The sequence below is a fragment of the Salmo trutta genome, chromosome 16 (assembly GCF_901001165.1).
Source record: "Salmo trutta chromosome 16, fSalTru1.1, whole genome shotgun sequence".
In the NCBI taxonomy this organism is placed as follows: Eukaryota; Metazoa; Chordata; class Actinopteri; order Salmoniformes; family Salmonidae; genus Salmo; species Salmo trutta.
In genome coordinates, this window is record NC_042972.1 from 18,706,705 (window position 1) to 18,723,563 (window position 16,859).

The window sequence follows — 16,859 nt, forward strand, 5'->3', positions numbered from 1 at the left end:
TGCAGAACTCACATTGATTTTATATCAATCATTGTACTTTTCAATATTTGATGTGATGTTATAGTTGTGTTTTTTATGCTTTTCCCTGGTAAAAACAAATCATATAGGATTTCAATACAAATTCAATTTAGAATCCAATAGAAAATCCTAAAAGATTTTGGAACCTATCCTATAGGATTCCAATAGGACTGGTTCCAAAATCTGATAGGATTTTTCTATTGGATTCTTGTATTGGATTCCTATAGGATCCTATAAGATAAAATCCTATAGGATAGAATGAAATCAAATAGTATTTGTCACATGCTTCGTAAACAACAGATGTAGACTAACAGTGAAATGCTTACTTACGGGCGCTTCCCAACAATGCAGAGACAAAGAAAAGAGAAATAATAGAAAAATAACACGAGAAATAAATACACAATGAGCAACAACAACTTGGCTATATACACGGGGTACCAGTACCCAGTCAATGTGCAGGGGTACGAGGTAATTGATGAAGATATGTACATATAGGTAGGGATAAAGTGACTAGGCAACAGGATAGATAATAAACAGTAACAGCAGCGTATGTGATGAGTCAAACGTGTTAGTGAAAAAAGGGTCAATGCAGATAGTCCGGGTAGCATTAACTTTTTAACTAACTATTTAGCTGTCTTATGGCTTGGGGATAGAAGCTGTTCAGGGTCCTGTTGGTTCCAGACTTGGCGCATCGGTAAAAAAAAAAGAAATCTGATAGTTTTTTTTTCTTTGCCTGTTTTGCATGTTATTTGGGCATTAATATGTGTCAAATATCAGTTTGCAAAGAATGTAAAATATATATATATATATTGAGTTAATAAAGCTGCATACAAACATTCTCTTTTTTGCTTCCTTGACATTTAAGTCATTGACTAAGGCAGGACCAAAATGCAGGTGTTTCAGCCTAACTCAGTGCTTTCTGTGGTTAGCAGAAAATACGGAGTGTAGGTGTTGGCAATATTCTCTAGTTGTGCCGTGATTGGCTCAGAGTTCTGTCACTCATGGGAACACTACGTTGCCACAAAATCTACGGGGAGGGCTTGAAAATTCAAGCCCCTTGGGTGCTTCCTCATGACGGGGGGCTGCTGAGTGGCGCAGTGGTCTAAGACACTGCATCTCAGTGCAAGAGGTGTCACTGCGGTACCTGGATCGAATCCAGGCTGCATCACAGGCTGTCATTGTAAATAAGAATTTGTTCTTAACTGACTTACCTGGTTAAATAAAATGTTAACATGATCAGTCTAATCAAAGGTATGGTAGATATAATGTGATTTGACATCATTTTATCTGCCAATGACCTTGAGCCTTCTTGGATGGGCACTTCTAATGTAACTTTATGGAATTTTTATTTCATTGTTATTTATTTAACCTTTATTTAACTACGCAAGTCAGTTAAAACTTCTTCAGGATCGATGGGTCCCCTGCGGGACATTGAGCTAAAGTAGGCTAATGTGATTAGCATGAGGTTGTAAGTAACATGAAAATTTCCCAGGGCATAGTGTAAGGGCTGTCTGAAGAGAGAGTGGACCAAAACGCAGCGTAGTTAGTGTTCGTCATATTTAATAGAGAAAGAACACTATACAAAAACAAGAAAAGAGAAAACCGACAGCCAACAGTCCTGTCAGGTGCAAACACTAACAGAAACAATTACCCACAAAACCCAAAGGAAAAACATGCTCCTTATGTGTGACTCCCAATCAGCAACAACGAGCTTCAGCTGTGCCTCATTGGGAGCCACACACGGCCCAAAACAAAGAAATACAAAAACATAGAAAAAGGAACATAAAACGCCCACCCAATGTAACACCCTGGCCTAACCAAAATAAAGAACAAAAAAACCCTTTCTATGGCCAGGGCGTTACACATAGACATATCTGATATTGGCAGAAAGCTTAAATTCTTGTTATTCTAACTGCACTGTCCAATTTACAGTAGCCAGTACAGTGAAATAATTCCATGCTATTGTTTGAGGAGAGTGCACAGTTTTGAAACATGAAAAGTTATTTAGAAACCAATTTGGCACATTTGGGCAGTCTTGATACAAGATTTTGAACAGAAATGCAATGGTTCATTGGATCAGTCTAAAACTTTTCACATACGCTGCTGCCATCTAGTGGCCAAAATCTAAATAGCAGCTGGGCTGGAATAATACATGATGGTCTTTCTCTTGCATTTCAAAGATGATGGTACAAAAAAAATACTAAAGAACGGTTGGTTTTTTCTTTGTATTATCTTTTACCAGATCTATTGTGTTACATTTTCCTACATTCCTTTCACATTTCCACAAACTACAAAGTGTTTCCTTTCAAATGGTACCAAGAATATGCATATCCTTGCTTCAGGGCTTGAGTTACAGGCAGTTAGATTTGGGTATGTCATTTTAGGCGAAAATTTACAAAAAGGGTCCAATCCTTGATTGCCTACCCCGGCCAAACCCTAACGACGCAGGGCCAATTATGCTCCTGCAGTCTGGGACTCCCAATCAAGGCCGGTTGTGATACAGCCTGGAATCAAACCAGGGTCTGTAGTGACGCGTCTAGCACTGAGATGCAGTGCCTTAGACTGCTGCACCACTCGGGAGCCCCAAACATCATACTTTTAAAATCTTAGCTAGCAAACTAGACAAGTAGTCATCATCATGAATCACGTCGACAATCTACTGGGAAATCCTTTTCAATCCTTGTCATATGAAGTGAAATTATAGATAAAATGTACCGGTGCTCATCGGCCATTGTACATAAACATTAAACAACAAGTTGGAAATCGCTAATTCAACAATAAGTGGTTTGGAATGATTCAGTGGCCAACTACAAGCATGGCAAAGCAATCACTAGCCTGCTATTCAGTGGAGTGGGTGTGTGGTCCACGTCTGGGTTTAAGGGTCTCTTTTCTAAACTTAAAAGGATAAACGTTCACATGCCATGAGCCAGAAAAGGTTGAATACATTGGCCATGCTGTCAGTCCAGGATGACTTCTGACGCATTCAAAACAACTGGGAAGTCGGCACTGGGAAATCTCAGACTTCAGTGAGTTCAAGAAAACTGGGAATTTGAGCTCCGACTGGGAAAATACGTTTTGAACGGTCATCCAACTCAGAATTCCATGTCGTGATTTCGGCCTCTTTCTAGAGCTCCGACCTGAAGATCACTGACGTCCTGATTCAACCTTGTTTTTTACCAGTTCCCAGTTGTCTTGAAAGCACCATAAATCCAGAGAATGCCAGACATTGATGACGAAGTTTGATGACTAAATATACCCACAAGGACCGCCGCTCCGCCTTCCTGTTCAAGTGAGTCCTTGTCTTGTATGCTGCTCCATAAATTATGTAATATGCCAAGGAGATATATATACTGTAGCTAAGAAAGTCATACTAAGTGTATGTTGTGTAGTAAGCTGTTAGTAGCCCATGTGCCTCACCCTAATAACTTGGTACCTTTCCCCCTCATTACTTAGCCTACTATTCTGACTTGGTGGTGCACAGGTAGCCTATAACCTGTTTTAGAGAAATGTAATCATCAAATATTGTAAGAGCTTTCATTGTCTGCTTATATGCCCTCTTTATTCATCCTACGGTTCTTACTTGGTGTACAGGGAGAATAATGTAAGATCGGCCCATGTTCTGAATTCTGTCACTGTACATTTCAAAGGTGCTGAACAAATAGTTATATTGACTACGTCCATCCTAGCTCGCTCATTAATGTCTTAATCGAAATTACAGATTGCCTCTTATCTGCTCGTCGTCCCCTTATGCCATAGTTTGTACATCTCAATTGTCAGTAGAAACCACATTTGTTTAAGCAAGTTAGCCACGTCAGCTATGTTTTTTTTTACAGAAGTAAATGAGGCTGAATGAACTGTTTCGCTGCCAGACAAGGCTTCGCTGACAGCCAGTGTAGCAGTGGTAAGGATTTATCGTGCTGAAAAGAAAGCTCTGCTGTTGGGACAGCTTTATGTAGGCCCTAAAAGTTTGTGGGCACCATTTGTCACTGTTATAGTGCAATTAATGTATTGTTTAGTGTTGTGTAGTGACTTTGCTGGCATGCATGAACTAAAATATATGAATGTTTGTCCCATCAACATTCACATGCTAAAATCACCACTGCTAAGGTAATAATGTGAGAGATAGAAGAAACAATGGCAAGATATAAAAATCAAATGAGAAATTTTAACAAACCTTACATTTGAGCAGAGCATTATAAGACAGAAATGATCCCAGCATGTGAGGCCAGAAAGAAAAAAAATCCTTGCCATTGCGAACCAAACAACCAAAAGCCTAATCCTACTAAGTGAAATATCACAAAAGTATTAACACAAATTAAAGTTATGAAGAGTATTTTCCAAACTATTCTGATAAAGTGTTTAATGTCCTAAAGTTACTGGGAATAATTATGAAAGTCGGAGTTTATGCTATTCTCATTCACAGATGTATTTTGAATGACAAATATTTTAGGCTACAAGAAGTGAAATTGAGCAAACAATACCAAGATCGAAAAATAAACTCAGCAAAAAAAGAAACATCCCTTTTTCAGGACCCTGTCTTTCAAAGATAATTCGTAAAAATCCAAATAACTTCACAGATCTTCATTCATCATGCTTGTTCAATGAACCATGAACAATTATAGAACATGCACCTGTGGAACGGTCGTTAACTTGTTATGGATAGGGGGCAGTATTTTCACGGCCGGATAAAAAACGTACCCGATTTAATCTGGTTATTACTCCTGCCCAGAAACTAGAATATGCATATAATTAGTAGCTTTGGATAGAAAACACTCCAAAGTTTCTAAAACTGTTTGAATGGTGTCTGTGAGTATAACAGAACTCAAATGGCAGGCCAAAACCTGAGAAGATTCTGTACAGGAAGTACCCTGTCTGACCATTTCTTGGCCTTCTTTGTCATCTCTATCCAAAACAAAGGATCTCTGCTGTAACGTGACACTTTCTAAGTCTCCCATAGGCTCTCAGAAGGCGCCAGAACATTGAATGATGACTTTGCAGCCCATGGCTGAAAAACAGTAGCGCATTTGGTAAGTGGTCGATCTGAGAACAATGAGACGGGCCCGCTCGTGCACGTGAAGAGTCCATTTTAGATTATCAGTCTTTGAACGAAAAACAACAACTCCCGGTCGGAATATTATCGCTATTTTACGAGAAAAATCGCATAAAAATTGATTTTAAACAGCGTTTGACTTGCTTCGAAGTACGGTAATGGAATATTTTGTCATTTTTTGTCACGATACGTGTCCGCGCATCCCCCGTCGTTACCCTTCGGATAGTGTCTTGAACGCATGAACAAAACGCCGCTATTTGGATATAACTATGGATTATTTGGAACCAAACCAACATTTGTTGTTGAAGTAGAAGTCCTGGGAGTGCATTCTGACGAAGAACAGCAAAGGTAATTAAATTTTTCTTATAGTAAATCTGAGTTTGGTGAGTACCAAACTTGGTGGGTGTCAAAATAGCTAGCCCGTGATGGCGAGCTATCTACTCAGAATATTGCAAAATGTGCTTTCACCGAAAAGCTATTTTAAAATCGGACACCGCGATTGCATAAAGGAGTTCTGTATCTATAATTCTTAAAATAATTATGTTTTTTGTGAACGTTTATCGTGAGTAATTTAGTAAATTCACCGGAAGTGTTCGGTGGGAATGCTAGTTCTGAACGTCACATGCTAATGTAAAAAGCTGGTTTTTGATATAAATATGAACTTGATTGAACAAAACATGCATGTATTGTATAACATAATGTCCTAGGAGTGTCATCTGATGAAGATCATCAAAGGTTAGTGCTGCATTTAGCTGTGGTTTTGTTTTTTGTGACATTATATGCTAGCTTGAAAAATGGGTGTCTGATTATTTCTGGCTGGGTACTCTCCTGACATAATCTAATGTTTTGCTTTCGTTGTAAAGCCTTTTTGAAATCGGACAGTGTGGTTAGATAAAGGAGAATCTTGTCTTTAAAATGCTGTAAAATAGTCATATGTTTGAGAAATTGAAGTTTTCGGATTTTCGAGGAGTTTGTATTTCGCGCCACGCCCAATCATTGGATATTGGAGCGGTGTTCCGCTAGCGGAACGTCTAGATGTAAGACACTAACAGCTTACAGACGGTAGGCAATTAAGGTCACAGTTATGAAAACTTAGGACACTAAAGAGGCCTTTCTACTGACTCTGAATAACACCAAAAGAAAGATTCCCAGGGTCCCTGGTCATCTGCGTGAACATGACTTAGGCATGCTGCAAGGAGGCATGAGGACTGCAGATGTGGCCAGGGCAATAAATTGCAATGTCCGTACTGTGAGACGCCTAATACAGCGCTACAGGGAGACAGGACGGACAGCTGAACGTCCTCCCAGTGGCAGACCATGTGTAACAACACCTGCACAGGATCGATACATCCGAACATCACACCTGCGGGACAGGTACAGGATGGCAACAACTGCCCGAGTTACACCCGGAACACACAATCCCTCCATCAGTGCTCAGACTGTCCGCAATGGGCTGAGAGAGGCTGGACTGAGGGCTTGTAGGCCTGTTGTAAGACAGGTCCTCACCAGACATCAACGGCAACAACGTCGCCTATGGGCACAAACCCACCGTCGCTGGACCAGACACAACTGGCAAAAAGTACTCTTCACTGACGAGTCGCGGTTTTGTCTCACCAGGGGTGATGGTCGGATTCGCGTTTATCGTCGAAGGAATGAGCGTTACACCGAGGCCTGTACTCTGGAGCAGGATCGATTTGGAGGTGGAGGGTCCGTCAAGGTTTGGGGCGGTGTGTCACAGCATCATCGGACTGAGCTTGTTGTCATTGCAGGCCATCTCAACGCTGTGTTACAGGGAAGACATCCTCCTCCCTCATGTGGTACCCTTCCTGCAGGCTCATCCTGACATGAACCTCCAGCATGACAATGCCACTAGCCATACTGCTCATTCTGTGTGTGATTTCCTGCAAGACAGGAATGTCAGTGTTCTGCCATGGCCAGCGAAGAGCCCGGATCTCAATCCCATTGAGCACGTCTGGAACCTGTTGGATCGGAGGGTGAGGGCTAGGGCCATTCCCCCCACAAATGTCCGGGAACTTGCAGGTGCCTTGGTGGAAGAGTGGGTTAACATCTCACAGCAAGAACTGGCAAATCTGGTGCAGTCCATGAGGAGGAGATGCACTGCAGTACTTAATGCAGCTGGTGGCGACACCAGATACTGTTACTTTTGATTTTGACCCCCCCCCCCCCCCTTTGCTCAGGGACACATTATTCAATTTCTGTTAGTCACATGTCTGTGGAACTTGTTCAGTTTATGTCTCAGTTGATGAATCTTGTTATGTTCATATAATATTTACACATGTTAAGTTTGCTGGAAAAAAACGCAGTTGACAGTGAGAGGACGTTTCTTTTTTTGCTGAGTTTATAATGAGGAGTCAAAAGAAAATTTGGCCTAGGCCTATTGTAGATTATTCCAGCAATGTGCAACCTACCTACAATACATATAGCAGCCTAGGCCTAGTAAGAAAGGAGGATGAGGAAAAAATGCGAATCGGTTTATAATTATCCAGTTCTGAGGACAGCAGAGTTGCTCTGCAGCCCATAAGGATTTACAACCAATCACCAATCAACCAATCACAACCGAGATGCACATCTTGCAGGCTCTTTGACTGTGTCACTCGCTCCATCTGTGCGCTTCGGGCACACACAGATAGCCAGATAGGCCTAGACTACTACACATCTCTTTTGTGCCACAGCTCCACCAGAGTAGAATAGGCTATTCGCAAAGATTTGGCTGCAATAAATATATTTTGTCAATGTCATGATTCCTCTCGTCCCTCCACCAGAGTAGAATAGGCTATTCGCAAAGATTTGGCTCCAATAAATATATTTTGTCAAATTTCTCATGATTCCTCTCGTCCCTCCCGTAGCATGCCAGCCAAATGTATAGCAGTCCTTTTATTTTGGATGGCCGCAAGGGTGCGATAACTTTGTCTATGTATGGAAAAGCGCAAAAAAATATTTCAGATACCTCCTATGTACTTCACTCATTTTCAGTCACCCTTTTGGGCGATGGTTTTACATACTTTTTTTGTTGGGAGAGTCACTTCAGCTTTCGGACAAGTAAAAAAATCTGGCAAGTCACAGCAATGAAGAATGCGAAGAGGGGGAGAATTCTGGCAGGGGGGAGATTTTCGGCACAACACCGGCAATGTCCGCTCTACCCAGTAGCTATCTCGTGCAGCTCCATCCCCCCAAGGGACACAACATGAGTAAACATTGGATAAAAAACAAGTAAAGTTAACCCTGAAAGGGGGAAATATAGAATGATTTACACGAAGAAGTAGCTTCAGCTTCAAGTCATTTTGTAACAAGGCTACAGTAAACATGTCGCCCCCAACAAATTATGTAGTTAATTACTATAGCTCCTGCCTTGGGCCAATCAGTGTATTTTTGTGAATGCCGGATCTCTATGGGAAGACACATCATTCACCCAAGTTTCGTCAAAATCATCCCAGTGCTGTCTGAGATATCGCTCGTTGCTAACGTATGAACGCACGGACAGAGACAGATCCACAGTCCCCTCCCCGGCTCCATGCACGCCATAGAAATTCCTAGGCAACACTAATCAAACTCGGCACAAACAGACGTCACTAGAGCACACAGGTGGTATTATCAACATTCAGATAAATGACAACATATTACTTGCTGGTACACATTCTGATGCTTTTGTTTTTAAGCGAGTGTTTTGTTGAAAAACGTGTACTGTACTGCTGGTCATACTGCAAATTAACTTGCAGCCTCGAATTACAGCTCTCATATTGTGGTGCTGAATCAAAATGAATGATGTTGCATTGTACTGGAACAAATTACAACAAACTATAATTTATTGGGTTCAATAAAGAAAAAAAAGCTCTAATAGGATTTGGATTGGGGTGAAGAAATCCTAATAGATTTAGGATCCAATAGGATTATTTTTGATTTCCAATAGGGAAAAGGTAGTCCAATAGGATTATGATAGAGGTGACACAAAATCCTATAGGATTGCGAGAATCTTATAGGATCCAAAATTATTACTTTAGATTTCCAATAAGAAAAACATAGTCCAATAGGATTTCAATAGGATTCTGATAAATAGGACATCTTATAGGATTCTATTGGGATTTATTTACTAATGTTCTGCCTGAGATGGCCTATTTTTGAGATTTTACGGGTAAATAAATAAATAATAATAGTGAAGGTAAATAATTTGCCATTATTTCGTTTCCTTTTGGCAATTGTTGACATGTATTTATTTCCATGACTCAAATATACCAGATGTGGTGTTATTATTAGGGTTGTCAGAGTTAATCAGTTAATTAATGTAAAGTATTTGTAATTTTAGTGCACAATTGGTTTTTAATCACGATTAATCACATAATTCAAAAGCATTCAAAATACACCAGAAACATCCAAAATACATCATCTATACAGCTAAAAACAACTATGCTGTCACACCCTGATCTGTTTCACCTGTCTTTGTGATTGTCTCTACCCCCCTCCAGGTGTCGCCCATCTTTCCCATTAACCCCTGTGTATTTATACACGTTTTCTGTTTGTCTGTTGCCAGTTCGTCTTGTTTGTCAAGTCAACCAGCGTTTTTGTCTCAGCTCCTGCTTTTCCCCAGTCTCTCTTTTTCTCGCCCTCCTGGTTTTGACCCTTGCCTGTCCTGTCTCTGAGCCCGCCTGCCTGACCCCTCTGCTTGCCCCTGTCCCTGAGCCTGCCTGCCGTCCTGTACCTTTGCCCCACCTCTGAATTACCGACCTCTGCCTGACCCAACCCTGAGCCTGCCTGCCGTCCTGTACCTTTCTCCCACTACTCTGGTTATCGACCCCTGCCTGCCTTGACCTGTCGTTTGCCTGCCCTGTTGTTGTAATAAACATTGTTACTCCAACAGTCTGCATCTGGGTCTTACCTTCAAACCTGATAGTACGAACTGGCCATGACTGACCCAGCTGACCCGGGCCAGCTGCGCGACGTCATCTCCTCCCAAGGAGCCACCATCGGGAGGCACGAGGAACTGCTTCATGGCCTTATGGAGGGGGTCCAAACGTTGGCTGAACGCCATGACCGGACATTGGACAGTTTTCTGGAGCAATTCCACGGGTTGTCTGGGAGACTGCCTACCACGGTGGTAACCCCACATTACCTCAGTAACCCAGCTGCTAGCAGCGCCATCTCATCGGCCACTCCACCTTTTCGGGAGCTCCATTTACCCCTCCCCCGGAACGCTTCAATGGAGAGTCGAGCACCTGTCGGGCATTTCTAGCTCAGTGCGCCCTCATTTTCGAGCTTCAGCCCTCCTCCTTCCCCTCGGATTGCTCTAAGACAGCCCATCTCATCACGCTGATGTCCGGGAGGGCTCTCACCTGGGCTACTGCTGTATGGGAACAGGAGGGGTTCGTGGGAGAGGTGAAGAAGGTTTTTTGTGCCCCGTTCTCCGGGAGCGAAGCTGCCCAGAAGCTAATCCTGCTTCGGCAGGACTCCTGCAGAGTGGCCAACTATGCAGTGGATTTCCGCACGTTAGCAGCAGAGAATGCTTGGAACCAAGAAGCACTGTCGATAAGGATGAGCTTGCTGCTTGGGAGTTACCTTCGGCTCTCGATTCCCTCCTTGCTTTGACCATCTGAATCGAGGGAGAGGAAATTCGACTTCGCTCGCACCCCAGAGCCTAAGAGGGGGGGGGGTCCAGATGTTCATGCCTAACGCGGTCCGCTCTGAGGTCCTAGAGTGGGCCCACTCCTCCAGACTGGCCTGCCACCCGGGCTCCTGCCGTGCCCTGGCTTTTGTGCGACAACGCTTTTGGTGGCCCACCATGGTCCTTGACATCTCCGCATTCGTCGCCGCTTGCACAGTGTGTGCACAAAACAAGACTCCTCGACAAGCTCCGGCTGGTCTCCTCCAACCTCTGCCTGTCCCTCACCATCCCTGGTCCCACATCTCCCTGGACTTTGTCATGGGTCTTCCCCCATCTGATGGCAACACCGCCATCCTGATTGTGGTGGATCGGTTTTCCAAAGACGCCCACTTCATTCCTCTCCCCAAACTATCCTCTGCCAAGGAGAGGGCCCAGCTCATGGTGCAGCACGTCTTCCCGATCCATGGACTGCCGGTCAACATGGTCTCTGACCGGGGCCCTCAGTTCTGGTCTCTGTTCTGGAAAGCGTTCTGCACCCTCATTGGTTCATCGGACAGCCTGTCCTCCGGATTCCACCCCCAGTCCAACGGCCAGTCGGAGCGAGCCAACCAGGATCTGGAGACTACTCTGCGCTGCCTGGTCTCTGCCAACCCCACCTCCTGGAGCCAGCAGCTGGTGTGGATCGAATACGCCTTATTGCTATTATAAACCGGTTACCAACATAATTAGAGCAGTAAAAATAAATGTGTTGTCATACCTATGGTATATGGTCTGATATACCACGTCTGTTAGCCAATATGCATTCAGGGCTCTAACCACCCAGTTAATAATAATGCTTAGAAAACAAATTTGAAGGCCAAAATTGTGGCCTTCGACTGATCTAGCTAATGATTGGTACAAATACAGATGGGCAACCCCATGCTTCAGCCTATTTATTTATAGACACTATGCTATATCAGTTGGGCTACAGGTGACAATGCTTATTGCTAAATAACACACCAACCTGATAATATGGACCAATATGTTTTTAGGCTCATTTTTAGAGGGGGAAATTATATTTTAATGGTGCCACCATCATTTCATTTTCATTAATTTTGGAGTAGAAAAGTCACTAGGGCTGCATTCAGTACGATAAAACATAATGCAACGTTCAACTAAACAGAAACGGTGCTGTTCTGAACAGCCAGCTAAAAAACGTGAAGGGCTTGGGTTGTGGGTTAAAAATGCACTGGTCCCCTTCAAATACATCACTCATTGATTCAAGCCACACCCCACCACACTCACCAAACAGAGTAAATGTAGACTACCTTGAAGTCTGTTTAAGAATGTTGTAGAACATTTTGGGTTAGCATGTCATTCAGTACAAGCCGTTATGCAACGTAGCAAACATTCAATCCAACAGAACGCACCCCAGAACTGACTTTCTCACAGTCCTTCTAACAAAAAATTGCCAAGCAGGGTTACTTTCTGAGCTGTTAGAGTTAGATAAATAATTTAAAGTAATACAGAAATACTGTTTTTTCAGTTGTGGTTGGGATATATTGACTAAATTATCAGGACATTTTTTAGAAACAAGCATTTCACAGCTATTTATTTAGAAATAATCTCCTGGGGAAACAACCATTTGACAGCTATTTCTTTAAAAACAATCTCCGATGCCCCTAGAACCCATGTGTAACATAAAGTTAAGCCCTTGTTTGTATGTGATTCCATCATGTATTGTGTGATATGACAGCAGCCACAGTCCACATCCCTCCATCTTCTGTTTTATCGCCCGTTCCTTGTTTGTCAGAGTAGTCGCACCATAACAAGAAATTAGCCTCCACTCTGTGATAAATTTGCTCACCCAGAAATACGATGCGAGTACGGTCACCGACGGTGGTATTTAAATGCCGTACATCAAATTACGTATTTTGTGTGTGACAGCTTGAGCAAAGTTGTCTTTTTGCGGGTGGTATAGCCACTGCTATAGAATGCTTACGTCTATTGCTGGGGGAACGTGAGACCCTTGGCTCCAGGCCACTGTACTGAATATCAAAATAATCTGGAAAGATACCAAGCAGACGATACTGCAAGACGGGAGTGCAAATCGCCATTTTCCATTAAAAAATATTGGAAAAGGGTTAGAAAAAATATGAATGAAGATCCCAAAACGTTATTGTTCAATTGCCTTTCAATTTTTTATCTGGGTTGCTCTGCTCATTTGAACAGTAAAGCAAGCATTGCGGAGAGTGGACTAGCCTATAGTGGTTTATTGATGCTGCTGCCAAGATACCGCTGAGTCATTCGTTCGCCTACTCTGCACTACTCTCATTAACATCAGCAGCATCCGACGCTCAGGCACGAGCTAGTGTATCTCAAATAGCTTACGCATGAAAAGGACAACTTTGAACCTACATTATGTTATACACGCTCAATTTCATAGATGAACTAGGCTTTATTGGTAACTATTTAATTAATTTACAAACACAAAAATATAAATTCTGACCCCAATTTTCATGTCATTTCTTTCTGCATATAAATGCTTTAAACATTTATTGACAATAACAAATAAAAACATTTGAAATATAAATTGTGATTTACTATGACTAAATGTATGTTATTGTTGTTTATCTTCATGAGGTGATGTAGTGACTAAAAGGAAACGTGTTATGCAATGCAGCTCTGTACTGTATTTCCTCCTGCAACTGTGTAACAGCTGGAGCTGCTTGGATAATTCACTGTGCGTAGGGACTTGCACATGTAGCTTTACCAACTGGACAAAACGTAATTTAAATGATGTCCTTTCTCTACTGCCGGTATTCTTAGAGCGTGAAAAACCAGAACAGTCATTGACATACATTGCTCAGTTGAGCACTGGCCTTGTGCCAGTTAATGAATCTAACAGGTTCCTCTCTGTACCTTGGCCCCTAGGGGTCCTTGGTGAAATATAGACTGAAGAGCTCAGCTCTCTGCTGTTAATCTGACCTACTAAAGGTTAGATGAGATTTCTGCTTCAAAGCAGTTAATTGAGTGGTTTATTGAATGTTCACACAATAAACAAAACTACAACATTTTGCCTGTACAATATATCTCAACATAGTCTCTCATTGCTATACCTCACCTCCAAAATCACATCGCCTGGTTCGCAAATAGGCTAATCTCAACATAATAGCGTACTCCCATATGTAATATGCTGTAGCCTATATGTCTACAGAAACATATTAGAATGAAACTCAATAGCACAGAAGTTATATTGTCTATATTGGATCGGCAATAAAAAGTTATGGCACACCTGATATTTTCTGTGGATATGTCCGAAATGGCACACTTTTCCCTATATAGTGCTCTACTTTTGACCAGAGCTCTATGGGCCCTGGTCAAAGGTAGTCCACTATGACACGGTCGCCAGGTGTACGGTGTTTCCTCCGACACATTGGTGCGGCTGGCTTCTGGGTTGGACGGGCATTGTGTCAAGAAGCAGTGTGGCTTGGTTGTGTTGTGTTTCAGAGGACGCATGGCTCTCGACCTTCGCCTCTCCCGAGTCCGTACGGGAGTTGCAGCGATGAGACAAGACTGTAACTACTACCAATTGGATACCACGAAATTGGGGAGAAAAAAGGGGTTAAAAATAAAAAATAAAAAATAAAATTAGTGCACTATATAGGGAATAGGGTTCCATTTGAGCCAGACTTCCTACTTCCTCTTCTAGCTGCACAGTGCACTGAGTTCACACTGCACAAGAAGAGAGAGGAAATAATAAAATCTCAAGCAAAAACAGCTTAGGATCAATAAGTCGATCAAAGAAAAGACAAAGGTAGAAACACCGAGCAGGAGATGTGTTGTAGTATACTGAGAAGAAGAATAAAAGGTGTTACTGAGGACAATATCACAGAGTGTTGGAGTGCAGCTGTGAATTGAAGGTTAGGCAGACAGCCAATGAACAAGAGCAGAAAGAGATAATATGCCCATTGCCTTTATACTGTATACACTAAAACAATCAAATAAAACACATCTCTGTGCTCTCCTGAATCGAAGACAATCAAATAGACATATCTCATAGTCATGTCAGATGTCAGTACCATACTGTTCTAAAAACACATTTTGAAAATGTGTACAGTATGGTGTTATTTGTTCATTTCAGCTCAGTAAATCTTTATTGTTGTCACGTCCTGTCCAGTAAAGGGGTCATTTTGTTATTGTAGTTGGTCAGGATGTGGCAGGGGTGTGTTTGTTTTGTGTGTTTCGGTTTTTTGGGGTTATGTTCTATGTTAATAGATTTCTATGTTTGTTCTAGTTCTTCTATTTCTTTGTTTAGTTTATTGGGTTTTCCTTCAATTGGAGGCAGCTGTTCCTCGTTGCCTCTAATTGAAGGTCCTATTTAGTAGGGGTGTTTTTCCATGGGTTTTGTGGGTAGTTGTTTCTTTGTATAGCTGTGTAGCCTTACAGGACTGTCATTCGTGTTCTTGTTTTGTTTAGTGTTCACGTTTATAAAAAATAAAAGTATAAGTATGGACACTTACCACGCCGCGTATTGGTCCAATGATTTCTCCTCATCAGAAGACGAAGCTTATGACAATTGTCCCTGAAGTGCAATTTGAGTGGAGCATAAAAAGACATGTAAAAACACAACATAAAACCATTTTATACATAATAATGCATAGGATAAGTGCAAGTACGATACAAAGTGAAAAGTTGTTGTGAAAAATACGAGGTCTAAAGTCAATGACTTTTGTTCTGTAATTATAAGGTGGAGTTGCAGGATATTTGGGCAGGCAAACACAAATGGAGGGAGTTGTGATTGATTGAGAACTACTGTTGATTGAGAACTACTTCTACTGAAAATCCCAGCTGTGGCAGTATCTATTCCTGTTTCTCCAATCTCCAGGCAGGGGTGAGGGGTATAGCAGGGGGTGCAGGCGGGGGTGCTGGAGGATATAGCTTTGAGGACTCTCCCTGACAGCACTGCAGTCTTTAATCCTGCTGTCATGTCCTGGGGAGAGCATTCTAATTACTGACCTACCACCGCCTCTTATCTTCCTGATTATCCCCCCTAGGAGGGCCCTACTCTGTTAATTGGAATGGATCTCCAAAAGGAATTTAACAACAGTTCACCACTACACGTGTCTGTTGTGTGTGTGTGTGTGTGTAGAAAAATCCAAGTAATAATAGCCCAACATTAATAAGTACTTTGGTTTTGTGTACTGAGGTAGGGAACATTGTCAAGTCAGCAGGACCATGAATACACAGTGTAATGTCGATCATACCAACCAGACCTTAACCTTCCTATGACCGCTGGTGATGTTCCCTCAGTCTCAACGTTTATCACACAAGTATCATGGAGGTCCACTCCAGCATATTGAGAATAATACGTCTCTCACTATAACAATACTACAGTCTCAGACAACGTTATTTGGGTGGAAAAAAACAACCTTTTCTTTGTCAGACTCCGTGTGCCCCCCCAAATTTTTTGGGGGGGGGAGCTGCCTCTCGGGCTTCCGTTGTTGCCGTGCTAATTCCTCCTAGCTTCGCTATTCTGCTCTCGCTGCCTCTATCTCCTCCTTTGGACGGCGATACTCCCCTTCCTGCCTCCAGAGTCCTTTCCCGTCCAAGATTTCCTCCCAGGACCATTCCTCTTTACCACGCTGCTTGGTCCTCTGGCGGTGGGAGATTCTGTCACGACTGTGTGTAGGAATGGACCAAGGCGCAGCGTGAATATCGTTCCACATATTTTATTATAATGTGCAACTATGCAAGACAGATAATAAACAATAAACAAAAACAACAAACCGTGACGACAGAGGTGCAACTTGCACAAACTCAAAATAATGTCCCACAAACAAAGGTGGGAAAAACAACTACATAAATATGATCCCCAATTAGAGACAACGATGATCAGCTGCCTCTAATTGGGGACCATACAAAAAAACAACATAGAAAAACAGAAACTAGAACCAAACATATAAAATAAAACTAGAATAAACCCCCCCAGTTATGCCCTGACCTACTCTACCATAGAAAATAAGAGCTCTCTATGGTCAGGACGTGACACTTGTGTGGTTGGTGCCTCTTCAGTAAGGATATGGTGTAGTTGGTGCCTGTTCAGTAAGGATACGATGTGGTTGGGGGCTATTCAGTAAGGATATCAAATGAAATGTATTTATATAGCCCTTCTTACATCAGCTGATATCTCAAAGT